Below are 19,704 nucleotides of genomic sequence, written 5' to 3'. Positions count from 1 at the left end.
TTTCAAATTGCCACTGATAGAAAACCTGGTATAGCCACCACATCTATTCCTTTGGTGATTATGTGCCCCTCTCTGGTAAAAACACATGTGTTTTATTTTTGGTCTGAAGTTATAATTTTTGTATTTCCAGACACTGGATGCTCTGATGTCTTTATCTAATAGATAAAAAACTCCAAACGCAAAAAAACCAAAAAAAAACCAAAACAAAAAATAAAACAAAAAATGAACAAACAAACAAACAAACAAACAAACAAAAATGTGGAGAGGTATGAGCAGTCATTTTTACAAAATTATTCAAGAAACAGAGCTCTTTTATTGTCTTCCACTCTGCTGCAAGTTTTCCAGCCTTTTAACCATTCTCTAGATTATCCTAAGAGACTTTTTCTGCTATTCAATCTCCCCAACATGGATTGTGGACACAAGGGAATATAGATGTTAAGGCCACATTGTCACTAAATACCATACCTATATTCCATTTTCTCATTTCTAGCTCACCTCTGGAATCTGTGGACTGTGTACCCACTGTGGTCCCAACTACCATCTAAAATACACAATAAGTATATTCTGTCTGTATGACTTTGTTCTTTTTTTTTTTTTTTTTTTTTCTCCAGAAGATTGTCTTTACTTCCTAATATGTTACTATCATCTGTTTCACCAGGCAATCTGGTCTGCATCACTATTTTATCTTCCTGCCTCTTTTTTTTTCTCCCACTCCATAATATTTATGTCATATCCAGTCTTTGTCAGTGGTTAGTGCATTTTTTTTTTCTTGGACATTGATACTAATACAAAATAGTTTAATTCTGAAAACTGAACCATGCAGGGCTCCAGATAAAACTCAGTTATTTAACAAAAAGTCCAGATTTATAGCATTTCCAATTTAACATTTGATTTTTAAAATACTTAACATCAGTTGCATTCATTTTTTTATTATGCTAGTTTCTGAATAAAAACATATAGTGACACCAAATGAAATTCCATACTGAAGGTTATTTTATTGACATACTAAGTTCTATGCACTATATTTAGAACCTCATCTCCCTTATATCCAAGGCAGCTTGGCAAAGATCTATTTCAAAATCCACTTTTGAACATACTAATTTTTGATTCCAGAAGCTCTGTCTCAGCCTCCACTATTTAACCTATCTGTTTTAGACAGGCATCTGCTTATTTCAGTCATTCTACTTTCCCCTTTATAAGCAAGTGTTGTCAGAAAGCTTTTACACAGATATGTACATATTTTACATTTTTAAAAATTGCCAGAATTTACAGCCCTGTTTTCAAAGCCCAAAATTCTCCCTTTCATCTTTAAAGCTTTTTACTGTGGTCCTTTGGCCAAGGAGGGATTTTTGCATAATTTCCATCTTTTGTGCAGAGCACAAACTTCAACAGTCTGTAACATCTGCACTGGCACTTAAGGAGCAGCATGTCTGGTGAGTGCAGTGACCAGAGACACAAGCACCCCTCCTTCTCTTCTCTGCAAAGTGCATTTCACAGATATGCATGAAAAGCAGGGGAAAAAAAAAAAATTACAAGTAGAAATATGTGAAGCAACCAGCAAAGTGTCCAACCATATCTTTAGCCATCCTCCTCTTCTCAGAAGTGCAACAACAAGCAAGAGAGGCAATACTAACAGCTTTGTGAATGGAGCAAAGATACAAATTTTGATGAAGCTGTGTGACTTGTGTGTATTCTACCATGAATACATGGTAGACAGACCTTATTGGAGCTGCACACATTGCTTTTGTGCCAAGTGTCTTACCTCCAACATCCATGCTTTGTCCTCAGGGTACCAAAGAACAAATGTCCACTGCAGTCAGGAGTTTTAAAACAAGTGGCAAAGGAATTTTCTGATCACTGACATAGCTTTTAAATAAATCTCAGGCTCCTGAGGATGTTGCACAGGAAAAAAAGTCTATCTCATGCCAGTAATTATAAATGATCAACAGGAAGGCTCAGGAAACTATAATCCCTATGAAACTTGGCTTAGAAGCCCAGGGTCTGGGCAGGTAGAAAAGAAAGATTGGAAGAGATACTCACAAAGAGAGATAAGAAGATGTACATTTCCCAGTGGAACATCTAACATCTCCCTGCAGTATTTTGTTTTCTCTTTGACTGAAAAGTGGAAAATACCCTTAGCTAATCATTTCTGGAAGAAATGGGAGACTCAGAGTTCAACATATGGAGAAACCCTTTGGTTCCAACAGTCTACTTTTCATGTGCATGTCTGAGGCTGCCAGACACATGCTTCCTTCACAATAAAGTATTTAATCTGACCGCTGGTCTTCCTTTTCTTTTTCTTCCCTTGAGACTGGGCGGTGGGGGGAAAGCTTCATTACAGAGAGGGAAGGTTTGTTTGTCTCGCAATTTTTATTTACTCCAATCTGTTGTGTATAATAAGGGCTCTTATTCAACTTGCTCTGCAGAGTATTTACCAGATATCGAATATCACAGTTCATTTGCTAGGGGACTTTAATCTTAAAACACCTGCTTTGACCCTGTTTTGGCTAAACTGTAACAGGCATTAGTCTCAGTGCAGAAGTGGATATTTTTGGAAGTCACAAGAAAAATGTCAGTTTTCCTGTTACACAACATATGGCTTTTCTGAATTGTTTTTGGGTTTGTGTTTATATATATATATATATATATATATATATATACGCTTGTTCTAAAAAAATGCTATTTTTTTGCCTTCATAACCAAAGAACATCTGAACTTTTCCAGTTGAAACTTCCCAGGTGTTTACTTCATGCTGTTCTCATGTTGCAAATAAACAAGTTAAAATAATGGAAGCATAATCCATTTAACACACTCCTGTGCACATCCATATTCCAAAACCCCTTTAAGAAGAAAAGAGGAGATTCCAGACTCCTGGGTCTATTAACTTCCATGTTATCAAAGACAATTCATTCCAACATTCAGACTTTGCATAGCAGGGATGAAAATATGTGGAGATATGTTATGAAATCAGCATCGTTTGGGAGTTTTTTGCTGCTGCCATTTGGTTGAGGCTGGCCCCACTGCTGTTCTAAGCAGACTGTGACACTTCTTGGCATAGAGTTTCAGACTGGTTGATGGAAAGCTGATAGCTAGTAGGTCTCATGGATTTAATCATGAATCATGTGCTTGGTTTTGTTCAGCAATTTCTCTCTAGCATGAATAAATAATGGGAAAATTTAAGCAGTAATAGTTCAAACTCAGAAAGGTTTTAATACCCTTTGTGTTTGCCTGTAAGTTTTAAATAAATATTTAAACTACATCAGGATGATAAGTCCATTATACTTCACTCCAATAATCCACCTGTTTCATCTTTCCATCTATGGCAGCAGTCAATATACAGGCTTATTAGACAAAACTTGCCAAATAGATAAAAAACAACCTATATTTTTTCCTTTTTTTTCCTATATATGTTGATTAGAAAATGAGTTTACATGTTCAAAGTGCAAGGTACATGCCTATTATCAGCTTTGACTTAATGATATGTTACGTTTGGCACACAATTTTACCTATGTTGCCTAGCATCATAGTTGTTAAGCACTAAGCAATGCCTGTGATGGAACTAGCTGCACTGCTAACTTCATTTTTTTTTTTTTTTGTTATGTGGATATAAAGGACTGACAGCTACTAATCGGGATGCCAGATAATTTCTTCTCTCATGCATTTTTCCCAACATTGACTGCTTCTCACTCACTGAAAATTCAATGGAGAGAAAAGCCTCCATTGCACCAGGTTGGTGGGTAGGAGCTGAACCCCAAGGGGGACCCTTGCTGGAATGCTGGAGCATTCTGTGCCTGAAGGGACTGCACCCTGTGGAAAGCATCCACGCTGGAGCATTTCTTGAGAAAGGACTCTCACTGGGGAAGTTTGTGGAGGACTGTCTCCCATGACTGGAGCAGGGAGAGAGTGTGAGGAGTCATCCCCCTGAGGAGAAAGGAGCAGTGGAGAACAATGTGTGATGGACTAACCTGCCCACAGAGGCTGAGAACACCCCATCCCTGGATGAGAAGTTGTGGCTGCCCCATTCCTCAAAATGTTCAGGATCAGCCCAGATGTGGCTCTGAGCAGCCTGGTGTAATGGAAGGTGTCCCAGACCATGGCAGTGGGGTTGGAAGTAAATGATCTTTAAGGTCCCTTTCATCTCCCCCATTCTATGATTCTATATCAATCCCTTCTCCTCATTTTCCTGAGCTGCTCTTAGGGAGGAGACAGGACAAAAACAGAAGTAAAACAAAATCTGGGAAGAAGGAAGAGCTGGGGAGAAGGTGTTTTTAGGATATTGTTTTATTTCTTGATGTTCAACTATTGAGTTGTTCAGTAGTAAACTAAACTAACTTCCCTAAATGAAGTATGTTTTCCCTGTGGTGGTAACTGTGGGTGGTCTCTCCCTGTCCTTATCTCAGTCCATTGTATTTTCTCTCCCTCATCTGGCTGAAGAGAGAGTGACATTTTGAGGCTTTGTGGGGATCTCTGATGTTCAGCTGGGGTCAACCTATCCCCTCACCCCATGGAATCATCTAATGCTTGCAGTTGTAGGGACTTCAAGGTCATCTAGTTCCAACCCCCTTGTCATGACAGGGACACTACCCCTCTACGCATCTTTGTGGCTCCCCTCTGGACTTGTTCAAGCTGGTCCATGTCTGTCCTGAGCTGAGGCCCACGGATGCTGATTATCCAGTTGGGTTACCACAAGTACCAAGCAGAGAAGCCAAATCACCCACCTTAGCCTGCTGGCCACTCTGTATTTGATGAAGCCCAGGGCACCTGGGTTTTCATCCCTGGTGTTCTCGGGGTGGTTGGAGGAGGGTAGCACCTGGATGCAGCAGATGTGTGTAACTTTCCGATGGGGTGGGAGGTGCATTTTGCCATGATGCTGTAAGGAGGTTTAGGCTGCAGTTTCCACCAGGAATGCGCTCCTCCTGAGGCAGCTTCTCTTCACAGGCAAAGCCTTTTGTCCCAGTGGAAGCTGAATGTGATTAAAATCTGCCAGGAATTACCCATGTGAAGACTATAAATAATTGGGAAAAAAAAAAAGGTGTAAATGACAGGAATGTAAAAATCTGGCGTCTCCCTTCGTGATTTGCAAAGCAACACCCGGAGTCCAGCTGATAACACAAAGAAGATCCTTAGCTTTGGCTTGCTAGAAACAGAGGCAGGAACTAGTAACCTGAATTATGTGAAGTCCATCAGGTGCTGGCACTGGTAAAAAGAAGGGAAATTTCAAATAAATAGGGTGAAATGGGAAAACTTACTTAGAGCACATGTACAAAATTTCATTATTGTTAAACTAGGGAGCCAAGCACAGCTTTTCATTTTCAGCTCCCTGCAAGATTGATTTGACTCCTATATATGAGGGACTTCAGTCTTTTGTAGCCACCTGGAGCAGGGGACCAGCAAAGGCCAAGGTATTTCCTTATCCAGGTGGCCCTCATAAATATCTTGGTGGAATTTATTTTCTTTCATTTACTTTGGCATTGCTTGGGCATTGCTTGATTAAGGGGTGGTGTGTAGGAACTGATATGCCCAGAGATAGACAGCCACATCTGCTAACCATTTGGATTAATTATTACACCTGTACCATAAAACACGTGTTAATAAAGGGTTGGTGAACAGGTTCAGGTTGCAGTTTTAAAAAGGCCCAAAGAAAGCACAATGCTGGTCACATACAAGAGTGAGACAAACCTTTTGCTGATAAGATGCTGCTGGTTCCAGCCACATCCAAGGAAGAGGCAACATCAGATACACATGAAAAATAAATCACACTCAGGAGGAAAGTGAATATCCTGGCAAGCTATGGCTTTGTAGTCTATTGGCTAGAAGGTGAGCGACAGTACACATTCTTTCTTTCCTTCTTTCTTTGCTGTTAAATGTAGAAGGAAAAAAATCATTAATCACTCTGCAGGATACAGCACTTAAATGGGTAAAGTTGCTGAAGGGGTCTGGTTAGCATCAGCCGATTTTTCATTTCCTTTCAGTGGGGACAGTGTGGTGCTCTGGAATCCCTGGAGCCCAGGAGCATGAATGCAGGTATTGAATTTTCAGGAGGAGACAATTAAGACCAAGCATGTGAGATACAATCACATTTAAATTAATTCAGATACCTCAGCTGAAGACCTAACCCTCTGCCTTCTTTCTTCTTTAGGAGGCATATTTGGGAGGGCTTTACTGGGCTGGCATTAATCATTAATCATATGAGCCTTGTGTCAGTTATGATGGAACACAATGGAGCTCTGTATTTATTATTTCTTCCCCTGAAAAGGTTTACCATATTCCTTCTGCCTGTGGAAAATCACTTTCTTGAACAATCACTGCAAGCATCTTGTGCCTGTTTTTTACAGCTCTTTATCCTGAGACGGACTGAAGTCAGAATGGAGTGAATGTGGGCCCTGAGCCTAGTGCCAATTCTTTTTTATTTTCCAGTTATCTCCTTATCCAAACTAGCTTCCATTGGGATCTACAGATGAACTGACGAAAGAGCACAGGACCATTGTGAGGACACCTCAGTGTCATCTCACCTGCAATCCTTCTCACTCTGGGCTTCATCTGTGACTGATGCTGCTGTTTACCTGCTATCTTTGATGGGGACTTATACCCATCACTGCAAATACCACTAATAAATGGGCACATCATGAGCTGCTCTGATGTCCAGCACCACTGGGCAACAGTGCTTGGTTAAGGAAATCTTTCCAAAAAGAGGAGGCCAAAGCATGCACCTGTCCCTTAAACCTGTTCAAATGATATTTCACCGACAAATTCAAGAGTTCAATACATTTAGTCCTGACCTGTGGCAAATGCTCCAGCCAAACATTTCCCAAACTGAGTTTGACATTGAGAGATTGGCAAAAGATGAGTAACTCAACCAAAAAAAAGCTTTCCACTGGGGAAAGACAACTTCAAAAGGAGAATGGATCTTTCACATCATCACAACTCTACCTCCAGACTCTACTAGAATGCCTCCAGCAAGGAAAGTTTGTAAGAAGTAAAAAGCCTACCTTTGGGAAGGTCCTGGAAAGACAGTCTGGCCATCCAAAGTGAAGGATGCTCTTTGAAAGAGATTTTTCATTAATCAGGACAAGAAGATTGTTAAATGTCTGCCTCATCTTACCAAAGAAATATTTGTATGGAAATATGGCAATCTACAGGGGAAAGGAGTATGGAAATGTGAAATATACCTGGATGTCATTTTAAGAGATAAGAGATAGTCCATGATAAGTCTGATAAGGCTAGTTATCTCAAGATATGTGTTTCAGTGTTGGAGGTTTACTTTCCTCTGCAGCCTCAATTTAAGGTTTTGCCATCTTTATCTTCATATGCATATACTTCAACACTTTGGAGGATTGGAGTTAAAATTAGCATTTCATTTTCTTTCTTTTCAAACCATACTTTTGCAGTCCTTCTTTCCTGTTACTAGTAATATATAATAATGTACACTTTTGTGGCTATTCTGATCATTCATCTGTCCAGATAATAGGTACCAGTTGCAGTATATGAATTGCAGTAGGTAGAAACTACTGGTACATCAACAACATTAATTTTTCTGAACTGGAATGATCCCCAAAATGTATTCATTTCAAGCTATTGTTGTTTAGATTTACTATCCAGCTCCACCTTCTGGTAAACTTGAATTAAATCTAAGTTTAAGTTTCTCTCTACTTACAAATACTGAAAGAAAATCCTTCCCTTTGTAACTATGCTAGTGATCAACACTTAAGAATGAATTATACTGACCTGTTTTAACCTTGCCAGTCACTGAATTTGTACCCCATAGCCTTTTTTGGGGATACATGAAATAAAAGCACTTTCAGAGTAAGCTTTAAAACTTTAAGGGAGATAATCTGCATTCTCAAGTCATTAAATTTCTGATTTGAGGCATCTCTTCATGAATAGGTCCCAGGCTCCAAAATTACAGAATTGCTTCCTAAGACTTATACTGCCATAGTTCTTTTAATCTTAGCTGCTTTTGAGAAAGAATGTACAAATGTGTCTAATGAGATATCCATTAATTCTCAAAGAGTTTCTCAAAAAAGATAAGCATGAATGTTTATACCCAAAACTGAGCATAAATTTTAAATTGCTCATTTATCCCTTTGCTTCTTATCTCTTTTGTAAAATATATAAAGTAATCAGACAGTTATATGTCACATACAAGGGACATCCTGTAGTACTGAGTTATGAAGAACACAGGAGAGCTGCATTCCTGTCTTGGACAGGGCATGGGGATGCTATGAATTTTAAAACCAGTTATTTAATTAATCAATTTATCCAGGCTCCTATCTATGGTGTTTGGGTTTTCATGCACACATCTTGCCTGTGCATTTGTAGTTTCTTTGAATCCTCACCTTTTTATTTTTATATTTATAGTATATAAGCTGTATCTCTACTAATAAACTACCTAGGGCTCAAGGGTTAGTCAACAATCATCTATAATGTTAACTTTTGGTACACACACTGACACAGCTTCCCCAAACCAGCTAGACCCTCATGGACAAAGCCAAGGCACAGTCTAAGGAGCAGCACAGGCCAGAGAGAATTTCCCACAGGCATTTTGGGCAGTGTTAGGCATACCACTCCCCTTTACTGCTCATTTTATTTTTAAGGATTGACATTGTCTATCACTCTTATTTTCTGTTCCTGGGAACACAGAAGACTGACAGCCTGGTTCATGTTGTGACTGGGCAGAAGGTGCATCAGGACCTTGTATACACCTTGTACAAACCAAAATGAAACAGCAATTTATTTCCACTTACTCCCCATGAGCAGACCACCTCTGTGTTTGACTGTGGCCTGCAACGGGCTAAGAAATGTCTCTTCATTATACTAGTGTGGAGATTGTAAGGTTTTCAATATGCAGAAGGCTGAGGACAGTGTGCATTTTAATTTATTTTCTCTTTAACCAAATCCCTATCTTCTTCTTGTGTTTCTACTCAAAGAGTGTTCAGCTGCACTACAGCTAATGGAGGTTTGCCTGAGTAAGGACTTAACATTAGTACTCTTACTGAAAAAAACCATCCCATTGTTTCTTGCTTGTGTTACCATAGGGCATAAGATGTCTGTTTTTCAACCAAAATCCCATAGGTCTGAGGACAAAAGGAAAACACAGTTCCTCCCTTCAAAGTGATCATAAGGCAAAACACAATGGGCAGCTACAGACAGATGAATGAGCACACAGACACAGAGAGACAGCGCTGGTCAGTGCGATGTGCTGCAACCTAACCATTGTCACCGTGGGCATCAATGGAAGAAAAACAATTGGAAAGAGAACTGAGCCAAGAGAGACATTTTATTTGCAGAGGAATTTGCATCTCAGCACTTGGTGACAGTCCAGCAGAACAAAAAGCGGAACTGTTGCAATGCTGAGTGAGAAGGGGCACGGAGCCCCTGCTGGGGATGTTCTCCTGGCGGGCTGGCCCTCACGGGACTTGCACAACCTTCCAGTTGCAGAGAACTGGCACATGCCAGCAACCACAAAAGCACTTCCGGCACAGTTTTTCCAGCCAGTGAAGCCTGAAAGAGAGTGGTGGAACAGATTTTGTCTCCTATTACAGGGAATGCCTCCAGGAATGAGAAGGAAAAAAAGGAGAAAATGTGGTCATTAGATCTGAAAATGTAACATACAGGCACTCTGGTATGGCACCATAGTCTGGCCAAAGATCCAATAGCATCCAAGTGAATGAGAGATAATGGGTAGTGTAAGACCTGACTGCACATAGCTACAAAGGATAGACCAGTTCCAACCCCAAGCAGCACCACAGGCTGGGGGCAGAGTGGCTGGGGAGCTGCACAGAGGAAAAGGACCTGGGGGTGCTGGTGACAGCAGCTGAACATGAGCCAGCTGTGCTCAGGTGGCTGAGAAGGCCAATGGCACCTGCCTGGGTCAGCAATAGTGTGGCCAGCAGGACCAGGGCAGGGATTGTCCTCTTGTATTCTGCATAGGTGAGGCCACACCTCGAGTGCTGGGTCCAGTCACAGGCCCACATGACAAAAGCATTGAGGAGCTGAAGTGAGTCTAGAGAAGGACAATGAAAATGATGAAAGATCTGGAGCACAAGACCTGTGAAGAGTGGCTGAAGGAGCTGGTGCTTAGCCTAGAGAAAAGAAGACTCAGGGGGGGACCTTATTGCACACCACAACTCCCTTAAAGGAGGTTGTAGCCAGGTGGGAGTCAGTCTCTGCTCCCAGCAACCAGTGACAAGAAAAGGGAAAATGATATTCAAGCTGTGCCAGGAAAGGTTCATACTGGACATCAGGAGGAATTTCTTCACAGAAAGGGTTGTAAAGAGGTGGAACAGGCTATCCAGGGAGGTTGGTGAAATCATCATCCCTGAAATTGTTCAAGAAATGACTGGACGAAGAACTTAGTGATCTGGTTTAGTTGATATGGTGGTGATTGGTCAGAAGTTGGACTCAATGATCTTCAAAGTCCTTTCCAACCTTAATGATTCTATGATTTAATGCAGGAGGAAGAAGCAGAGGAAGGTTGCAAACAAAGAATGACATGATCACAGGCACAGTCTGTGAACACAGAAATGCCAAGTGACAAAACTGGGATGAGTTTCTCTGTGTACATGGAAGCTCAAATCCCTATCACACCGTGCAGTGTGTACGTGGTCTGAATGGGATTCATGAGTCACAGATTCTGCCCAGATGGACTCTGAGTAACAGAATGGTGATGCTCTCCCAAAGAATTGGAAAGTGAGTTTTAGTCAATGAAAATGCAAGGTATTAATTGACTGTACATAAAGAAGTGTAGCTAACACAAGAGAGATTTTAAATTGGACAGGAGAGTGATTTTTCTCTAGCAGTGACATGAATTGCTGACATGGAGTGATTTGTGTGGAACACTCAATGGATTTGTGCCTTTGTATGACTAGAAATTTGAGGGACTTTTACATCGAAAGAGGTGTCAAAAAGGATCACACTCATAAGGAAACTTGAGTCTGACCGGGCTCTGGGCAAAGGAAAGAAAAGTTACCTCTGAATTCAATTATCTGCAGGATATCTTTGTCCTAGGGTGTCAAAAAGACTGCAGAATGGTCAGCCAACACCACCACCAGACTGAAGTGGCTGGGACATTTCCTCTGCTTTGACAGCTCCTCTTTCCCTTGAGTGGAAGGAGACTGACCCAAAAATAACCTGAAAGATGATGAAAAGGAAACTGCTTGGCTACAGTTTTTCCTTGCTTTTCTCTGCTTTTTGCAGTCTCTTCCTCTGACTTATCTTTTCTTTTTTAAAAATTTAAGTCCTGGCAAGCAATACGAAGAGGCTCCAGACAGGCAGGGAATGTATCAGACATACAGGTAGAATCAGAAAATCAGGGTTGCATCTCCTCTGGTTGCTGGAACATGTTTACTTGAGAAATCTAGGTGGAGAGCACAGTTTTCTTTTTAAGTTCCCAATGCTCTTCTTTTCTCACAAAAGAAATTAGATGTCCTCTGTAAAGGATTCCATGTTGATCTCATTTTAATCTACATCATTTTGGAGGTCAGTTGGAGAGCTGTTTTGCTGAGGCACAAAATTATTCTCATTGGCAATTCAGTGCCTTGGTTTTTGGCCTATAATGACAACAGTTACCAGTCTAAAAAGTACATCTTGCTTTTATTGCCAGTAGAGTTCAAATGTCTTATATTTGAATACATGCTATGTGGAGACCCATTACACTTAAAGATTTTTAACTCTTTTCTTAAGCCTAAATGGAAGTTTCCACACATCTAATGAGTAACAGGATACAAAAATTATAACTGTGATTAAAAAACACAACTTATAGTCTGTCACAATATTTTAAGTTTCTTTGTGTTTAGATACTCAGTTCAAAATTGTACGTGCTAGACCTCTTAGTGGTTAGAGAAAACAGTGGGGAGTTACTAGTCTGGAGCCAGAGGGTGTCTGATTTTCATTGGAAGCTGGAATATCCAAGGCAAGAGTTGGAGAAGCCAAAAGTCCTTCAGAATAATTTTTCTGTTTTGCAAAATAAACAAAGGAGGATTCAAATGAAAGCAATGCTGGGACAGATTCCCATAGGAACACACAGCATATTCTGGCAGAATCCTGGGGCTCTTTTCTGCTCTGATTTATATCAGCAGAATAAACACTCTTTATTATTTACCAGCTGCCAAGGACCAGCAAAACCTACAGGAATAATATGATTCAGTAATCTACAATACATCTATTTCTTGGTTACCTTGTCTTTTCCCCAGCTCTGTGCTCTCATGATCTCTGTGCATATGATTTGACTGACTCCTTCAGCAGGAGAAATGAGATCCAGTACAATGTCCTGCCTCCTGGCACTTTTCTGTCCTTCTGCAACAAACAGGTTTTGCAGCAGCTGAGATATGGTCCCTATAGAGCAGATAGTTACACCAATGTCTTACACCACTGATCATGTGTTATATAAGGACAAACTGTACAACTGTGATATAAACATGACATATGATACAGTTACACTGGAGAAACTGCATCCACAGCTGTAGAATGCTCCACCAATCGAACTGTGCTGAAATTATCAAATCAATGCCAACCTCACATTCAGGCATGTTCTTAGAAACCCCAACTTTAAGGAGGAAGTTGCCTATTTCCTTAAACCCTGATCCAGATTCAGAGGGAGATCTCACCTCCAGCTCCATGTCTGCCTTGACGCCCATCATAGATGCCCAGATAAGATCCCCAGGGTGACTGGGGAGAATTGCTGTTCTTCAGCATATTTTTCAGGTTAAAAAATAGGTCTGGATCAGCACAAAGTACCATTCCTCCTTCCCTTATTCCACTTCCTCCAGTCTCTTCAGCTGCATGGCAAGCTATTAGGAACTGGGAGTTGATCAGACTGCTCATCTCGCATGACAGCAAGACTGTACTGCACTGAACCCTTTGGGCAACCTCTTAACAACATAGGACTTTATTGTCTTCTTCACCTAGTTTTGTGCACATAGGAAAGGTACACTGTACAACTCAATAGTGTGTATCCTTTAAAGAAAAAACTCATAATGGACACCTTTTTTAAAAAGAGGACTGGTTTTACTATTCACATGTTAATTCATCTACTTGTAATTATTTGGGGGGATTAGAATACACCATTCTTGGTTGTTTAAAACAATTCTGGAAGTAGGATATTTGTTAAAGTTCTTTCTGCCAGACCCTTTAAGCTATACAATGCACTGCTGGCAAAAGGTCACTTCCTATAAATGAAAACTAATTGCAATGTCATAAACATCAAACACCAGACTCAAGGTCTTCTATTCTCAGCTAGTTATTTTACCCCTCACAACCAGAGAATTCCATAAAATTGTCCCAGAAGGGATCTCTAGAGGTCATCTTTTCCATTCCCCTGCCTCAAAGTATCGACTCTTCCTGCATCATCTCCAGTAGCTATTTTTCTCTCTGTGCAGACACAGAAGTGAAAAGGAATGCCACCTTCATTTCCTCTGGAGCCAAGAGAGTTGGAGATAGGCAACACTGGAAGGTGTTCGGCATATCAGTGAATAGAGAAAGACCTTACTCAAAACCAGGATTTCCTATGCAAAACACAGGAGATCAAAGATTTAGGCAGCTTCATGTTATCACCAGGTCAGTCTGTCTAGCTGCTACTTAAAGACATTAATCTCCTGGGTCCTAGTTCTCTTTCCTGACTGCTCCAGTCCCAACACCTTGTCACCTGTTCTTGTCTTGGTGCTTAACTGGTCCCACTGGAGGCTGATTCACACAACTAGCCCAGCTGTAACATCAGTATTATGCTGTTTAAATACTGTGGAATCAAACTAACTCAAGAGAGGTGTAAAAGCAACAGCAGAGGCACAGAAATGGGAAGATGTTTATGGTGTGGAGGAGGAAACAGGCCCCCCACAAATACCTTTCCTGACTACTGTGTCTTAGGTTTAGCTGTTGCCTGGAATGGCACCATCAACCTACTCTTGGTTGTTTAGGTAAAAGGCATTTGCTGTCACTGCTGCAAAAACAGCTGCCCCATTGCCAGCTGCAAAGTCCACTCCCCATCCCACCCCTCCTTGTGCATCTGTGCACCCTCACAAGCAGCCAGGAAAAGGAATCAGGGCTAATAGTTAATGGGATATGAGGAAAAGGACAAGGCAGCTCCTGTTCTGTAGGGATGAAGTGGGGCTGGCTCAATGCCTGCTTGTAAAGCGAGTGTAGAAACCATGCCCCAGCCCTGCTTGAAGGACATCTACAGCAGAGCTATGTGCTCTGTCACACCTCCCAGGGCAGCCATCAACCCCTGTGGGCACTCCAGTAATTAGCTAGCTTCCTTTCCAATTAACACTACCTGTGCCTTTCTTGCCCCACCATTAATACACATCTTTAAGCATTTTTAATATGAGATTTTAATGAGGAGCAGCAGGAAAATGTTTTGTTAGCCAGCACCAGGGGAAAAACCCATCTAGTTTATCTTCAGTATGGCACTGATCGCTCTCATCACCTATGGCTGACATTCTAGTTAACTACCCAGATGTGCTGGCCAAGCAGCACTTCATGATTTATTTTAAAAATCACCTAAAAACAGGAAAAGAATGGAGGGGAAAAAAGCTAGAAGTTCATATATTAAAGTCATCATTGCCTGCCATGATTGGGGATTTCATGGGAGGTATTTTTAGAGGCAAACTGATCAGGAACCAGGAGCTTGGTGGTACTTTTTAAGTTCCATGTTAAGGGAATGGTACTGGAGGGTTGATATGGAATAATGCCAGTCCCCCACTGCTCACCTGTCTCAGATGTCTTACACTGCAAATACACCAACTGTACATTCATTATGTTTTCTTAGCACTCACATTGCTTCTGCCTTCAGTAAGGTGCTGTGGCATCCTACAGCCACAGCACAACAGCATTTGTCCAAGATTGATCTCTCACAAAACCAATTGCTGCTGTTGGTGTTGTTGCTGTTATCGTCTGCAGGCTAATTTTGCAACAAGACCAGAGCTATTTCCTATGATGGCTCCAAGAAACATTATGTGCTCTAGCACCATCACCTGCTTGTGTTCCAGGGAACTGGATCATCAGGGAACTGGATCATCAGGGAAAGTTTTACAGCTTATGCCTCTTCAATAACATCTTGGTACCTGCAGTGACTTTTCCTCTACTGTCATCTCATCTGTACAGCACAGAACCCTACAGGAACTTCAGGACATGGGGGAAGGGAGAGCAGCTGCAAACCTTTACTGGTAGCAGAAACTGAACTCCCCAGCCATTTCTGTTCACAGCCTGTGATATGAAAAATCTTGGTGCAAACAAAAACATGGCAGAGGAATGCTGTGTTCACAGAAAAACACATTTTTCTCTGCTTCTGTGAAGGCGCCGTGGCCTGGAAGACGAAATACTACTGCAGTGAAGACTGCCTGCCTGAGCCACAGTCTAACCAAGCACTCTGCTTGGACTTGGATTTTCCTCGAACCACAACCCTGCATGAATTCTAAATTATCCAGAGAAAGGAAAGGCATAAATGAGGTGTTTGTGGTGAAACAGTCTCCACTTAAATAGAACTGAAGCGACAAGGAGTTTTCTGCAGGCTGGGTGAAGAGAAGCCCCATGGGGCAAGGATGGGGTGACCCAGGAAGCAGACTGGGCAGGATGCTCAGAGAAGCAGGAGGGATATCTGCAAACAGCCAGTGCTGCTGTCAGTGCCTTGGAGATGGGAACATGAGCCATGGCCCTGAGCTGGAGCAGATTTGGCTGTTACAGCACCCAGGCCCTGGTCAGACCTGCGGGAGGGTGTCCTTGGTACTGCCCCCTGGGGCAATTCAGTGTCAACCCCCTCGACCTGCAGGCAGGAGTTCTGCCAGCCCAACAAACAAAAACCTTCTCTGACTAAGTACACAGAAACTGTATTCTCTGCTGGAAATTGCTTCCTGCAGTCCTGGGGCCTCTCTCAAAAGCCAAGTCAGCATTTTATCCTCGTCTGGGTACCAGAACTACAGTTCAAATTGCACTGTCACTTGTTGAAGGTGTCTAGCAGAACTCTTTGCTATTAGGGAATTAATTTTGTTGCAGTAGAATTGTTTTACTAGTCTGTAATGATTTCATAGAAGTTTTGCTTCAGAGATAAAGCTGGACGAGATAACTATCCTACACTATCAAAAGACCAGGTTCCCCTGAACATAGCCTTGGGGTGTGACCTTGAATCTCCTTTCTGTAATGTTTTCATTTGCAGTGTATGTGTCAATATTTTTAAAAGATCATGTCAAAATGCAATGCTTTTATTTATCAGAAATTAGCATTTTCTAGCATATTATTTCACAGGAATATCTGTATTTCAGAATCAGAGGAGCGAGTCCTGACTTACTGAATTTCTACATTAAAAAATAAAACAGATACTGACTGCATTTTCCACATGTCCCAGAGCTATTATCTGTGTGAGCCAAAACTCTGTTTTCTCATATTTTTTACTAGGGCAAGTGTGTAATTCTCTGCAGGAATACACTTAGTGGAAGCAGTAATTTAGGAGTGCAGCAATCTTCTTAGGGAAGGTGTCTGAATCTCCCCAAATGTCTGACCTTCCTAAAGCCTGCAAAAACGCTAATGACTCTAATGCCTCTCACACTCTATGCCTAATGACAGCCACTTCTGTTGCCAATTAGATGAGATTAAGGGAGAGCTGTCTTGTGCATACTGTACATGACAGCCTATTCCTAGAGCTGTATATTGCCTCTAAATTGGCTAATGCTGAATTCAGGATGGAAATGGAAAGCTATTTGTGGGAGGCTTGTCCTGAGTCCCCAGCAGGGTGTGAGAATTTGTACTTAGTGCTGATGGTATGGTTATGCTGCATTGCTGATGGATGTAAAAGAGAGCTGCCAAATAGAGACTCCAGAACCATTTCCTAAATAGCAGCGATAAAAATTACTGTTAGAGACTAAATCTGCACTGTTTTCTTATTTTCTAGGCAACTTCGAGCTGCCTAGGGAAGCAAGGACATAATTCGCCCTCAGAGTATCATTATGTGAGTTTTTGTACATTAACCTTTTTCATACCCACCTCACAAGAAGGAAGACTGAAAGGGAAAACCTGGCAGGAGAGTGAGAAAGAAGAAAGTGGAGAAAGAAGAAAAACAGTGGAGCGGGCTCCCCAGGAGCAGATAATGCGAGAGCGCTGTGGCGTCAGACCACAGCGGATCGCTGCGCGCTCAGAGGTGTCCTATGAGCCCATGAAAAAAACCTGTGCTACAGTAATCAAACCCAATTCTCATGCATTCCATTCCCTTTCTGGAGCCTAGGTGGGTACTGGTTTTCAAACACAAATTTTGGAATAATAGATCATCTTCTGGTTTGCCTTATCTATTTTAAAATTATGCTAAATTCTTGTAGTTTAGAAATTTCTATTGAAAATTTTTTGTTGCATAAAAAATAATTCTTTTTTAGAAGCAGAATTTTCTTTAAAAGCATTTTTTCCCTGCTGTCTGACCAAATATTTCAAATCAAATGTTTCAAACTAAAACATTTCAAACCCTTGGAATATGAGTTGCAACAGAGTGGATTTTATTTAAAATGTTGTTGGTATTTATGTTGTTCAACCTTTCTTTTTTCTTGATGTGCATTTTTTTTTCAATATTTCTTTCTTTTCAAATTCTTCACGGCACTGGAAAATTAACAAGAAAAAATCTACAATTTAGCTGCTCTTTTTCAATGCTGATAAAGTTGCATGTTAGCAGTTTCAGTTTCAATTATTTTCCTCAAACCCTAATTTCACATAGTCCTAAAAAGTCATAGGAATCAAAATTAGAAACTAAAAAGTGAAATAAAACCATTGACATTCTCGATGTTGTTTGCTTTGACCTAAATTAAAAAGAGCAAAAAAAAATTTATTTGGGAGAAATAGAAGAAAGTGTACAAACATTAGAAACTGTAAAATATTCTGCTGTTATTCACTTGAAGGTGAAGTGATTTTGGGGCTTTTATGTGAAATAGTTTTGCTGTTTGTGTAGCAGCTTTAATCCATGCATATGTTTTAGCAGTAAAAAACCAAACCAAAACAGAAAAAGGTACATTCAAAGCTATTCTGATTTTCTCAAGCATCAGTGGAAATTGTCCTTCCTGGTGCCTACAGCAGATACACATTTTCATTGTACAAACAGAAAACACATCTACCCTCCACAAGCACTCACTTCTTCAATAGGAGAGTATTTTTAGAAGAAGAATGTACATTAAAATGTTCAGAGGGTATAAGAATTCAATCTCCTTCAGTTTTATTTTCACGTATGCTCAGTGGCAAAGTCACATCACAGACAAGTCATATTAAAAAAAAAAAAAAAGAATATAAATCTGCTAGCACATTCTTATTTGTATTTTTTTATTTACACATTCTCTTACAGAGTTCCGTTGCTTTGCAATTCATCTAGTTTTAACTTGCACCCTCCAGAAAATATATTTGTTTACAGTTTGTCCCCCTTGTTGGTCACAATGAAGAATTTGTTTTCAGGCAATTTTTAGATTCCCTTCACCCTCCTGTTGCAATTAATTTATATCCTATCAGGAGGTTCTGACTGATATTCCCAACACTGGATTCCTCTACTGGGGAAAATCTCGGGCTCTATATTCCTTCTTCTTTATCTTCATCTAGATAAAAATTAAAATTATTTCTAACAAAGACTGCAAGATATATTTGTCTCCTTTAACTTCTTAATTCTGGTTTATCCTATCATGTTAAAATCAAGAACATGTTGATTACAATCTCAAGATTATAGAGAGCGTGATACAATAAACAAACTAAAGAATATTAATCCCTTCATCCTTCACTTTTTTTGCCATCTTTACTAAATTTCATGCTTATCATCCTGCAACATGAAGCAATTATTGAGAATTTTTTTTTTCCTTCACACTCAACTCTTTCTTATTTCCTGTTTTTTCTCTTTCCAGCTATTAGGCTGAAAGTGTTGTACAGGACCTTCACATAGAGACAGCTTTTGCCATCTATAGCTGGAACTCTCTAGACTCTTTGTTAAGTTTTATTGGTGTGTTTGTTTAGAGAAATAACTTTAGTAGATATTTCTAGCTGTGTCGACTGGAAATTCATGTCATAGCCACAGTAACAATCTCCATATTAATAATTAATTAAACATCCTGCTTCTATTTTATTCCCAAAGCTCCCAGGAGTATTTTTTCATAGCGCAATGTTCAGATTTGTTTCCTGTGGTATACTGAACCAGAAATAAACATGATCTGCCATCCTAATATCTTTAATTTATCTTCCGTTCTGTGATAAATGGAGAATTGGGAAATGAAGGTTGAAGAAATCAATATTTCTTTTGGAGGACTCCTTTGCCTCCCCACCACACAGCTGTGAGATCCTGGGGAAAGTCACACAGCAGATCAGATGCTGGTTTGTCTGCAGCCAGTAACAGAATATTTTGGGCAAGTGTATATCCCACCAGGTCAGCTGCTAATATTTCGCTCTTGCTTTTCAGCGCGCAGGCAGGCATGAGATACTCTGACTAAGACCCAACTTGCACATTCTCACTAAAGCTTAATTTGGACACATTGCAACATCTGTGTTGTGCTGAGTCCAGTATCTCTCTATGCTACCAGGGTCAAACTCATCTATCATCACAGGCAGCAGTTTGGAAGATGGCAACTGCTGCTGCCTCTGTTCCAAACTTACTGACAAAAAGAAAAGAAAAAAAGGACTAATTCATACTTTAAAAGGTGTTCAGTAGATGAGACTACCCTTCTAGGCAGTATCAGGCCAAGTTTCTCCCCAGATATTTCTCCCACACAA

Source organism: Lonchura striata, chromosome 2 (genome assembly GCF_046129695.1).
Source record: "Lonchura striata isolate bLonStr1 chromosome 2, bLonStr1.mat, whole genome shotgun sequence".
Taxonomy (NCBI): domain Eukaryota; kingdom Metazoa; phylum Chordata; class Aves; order Passeriformes; family Estrildidae; genus Lonchura; species Lonchura striata.
This window is presented reverse-complemented; position numbering follows the sequence as displayed.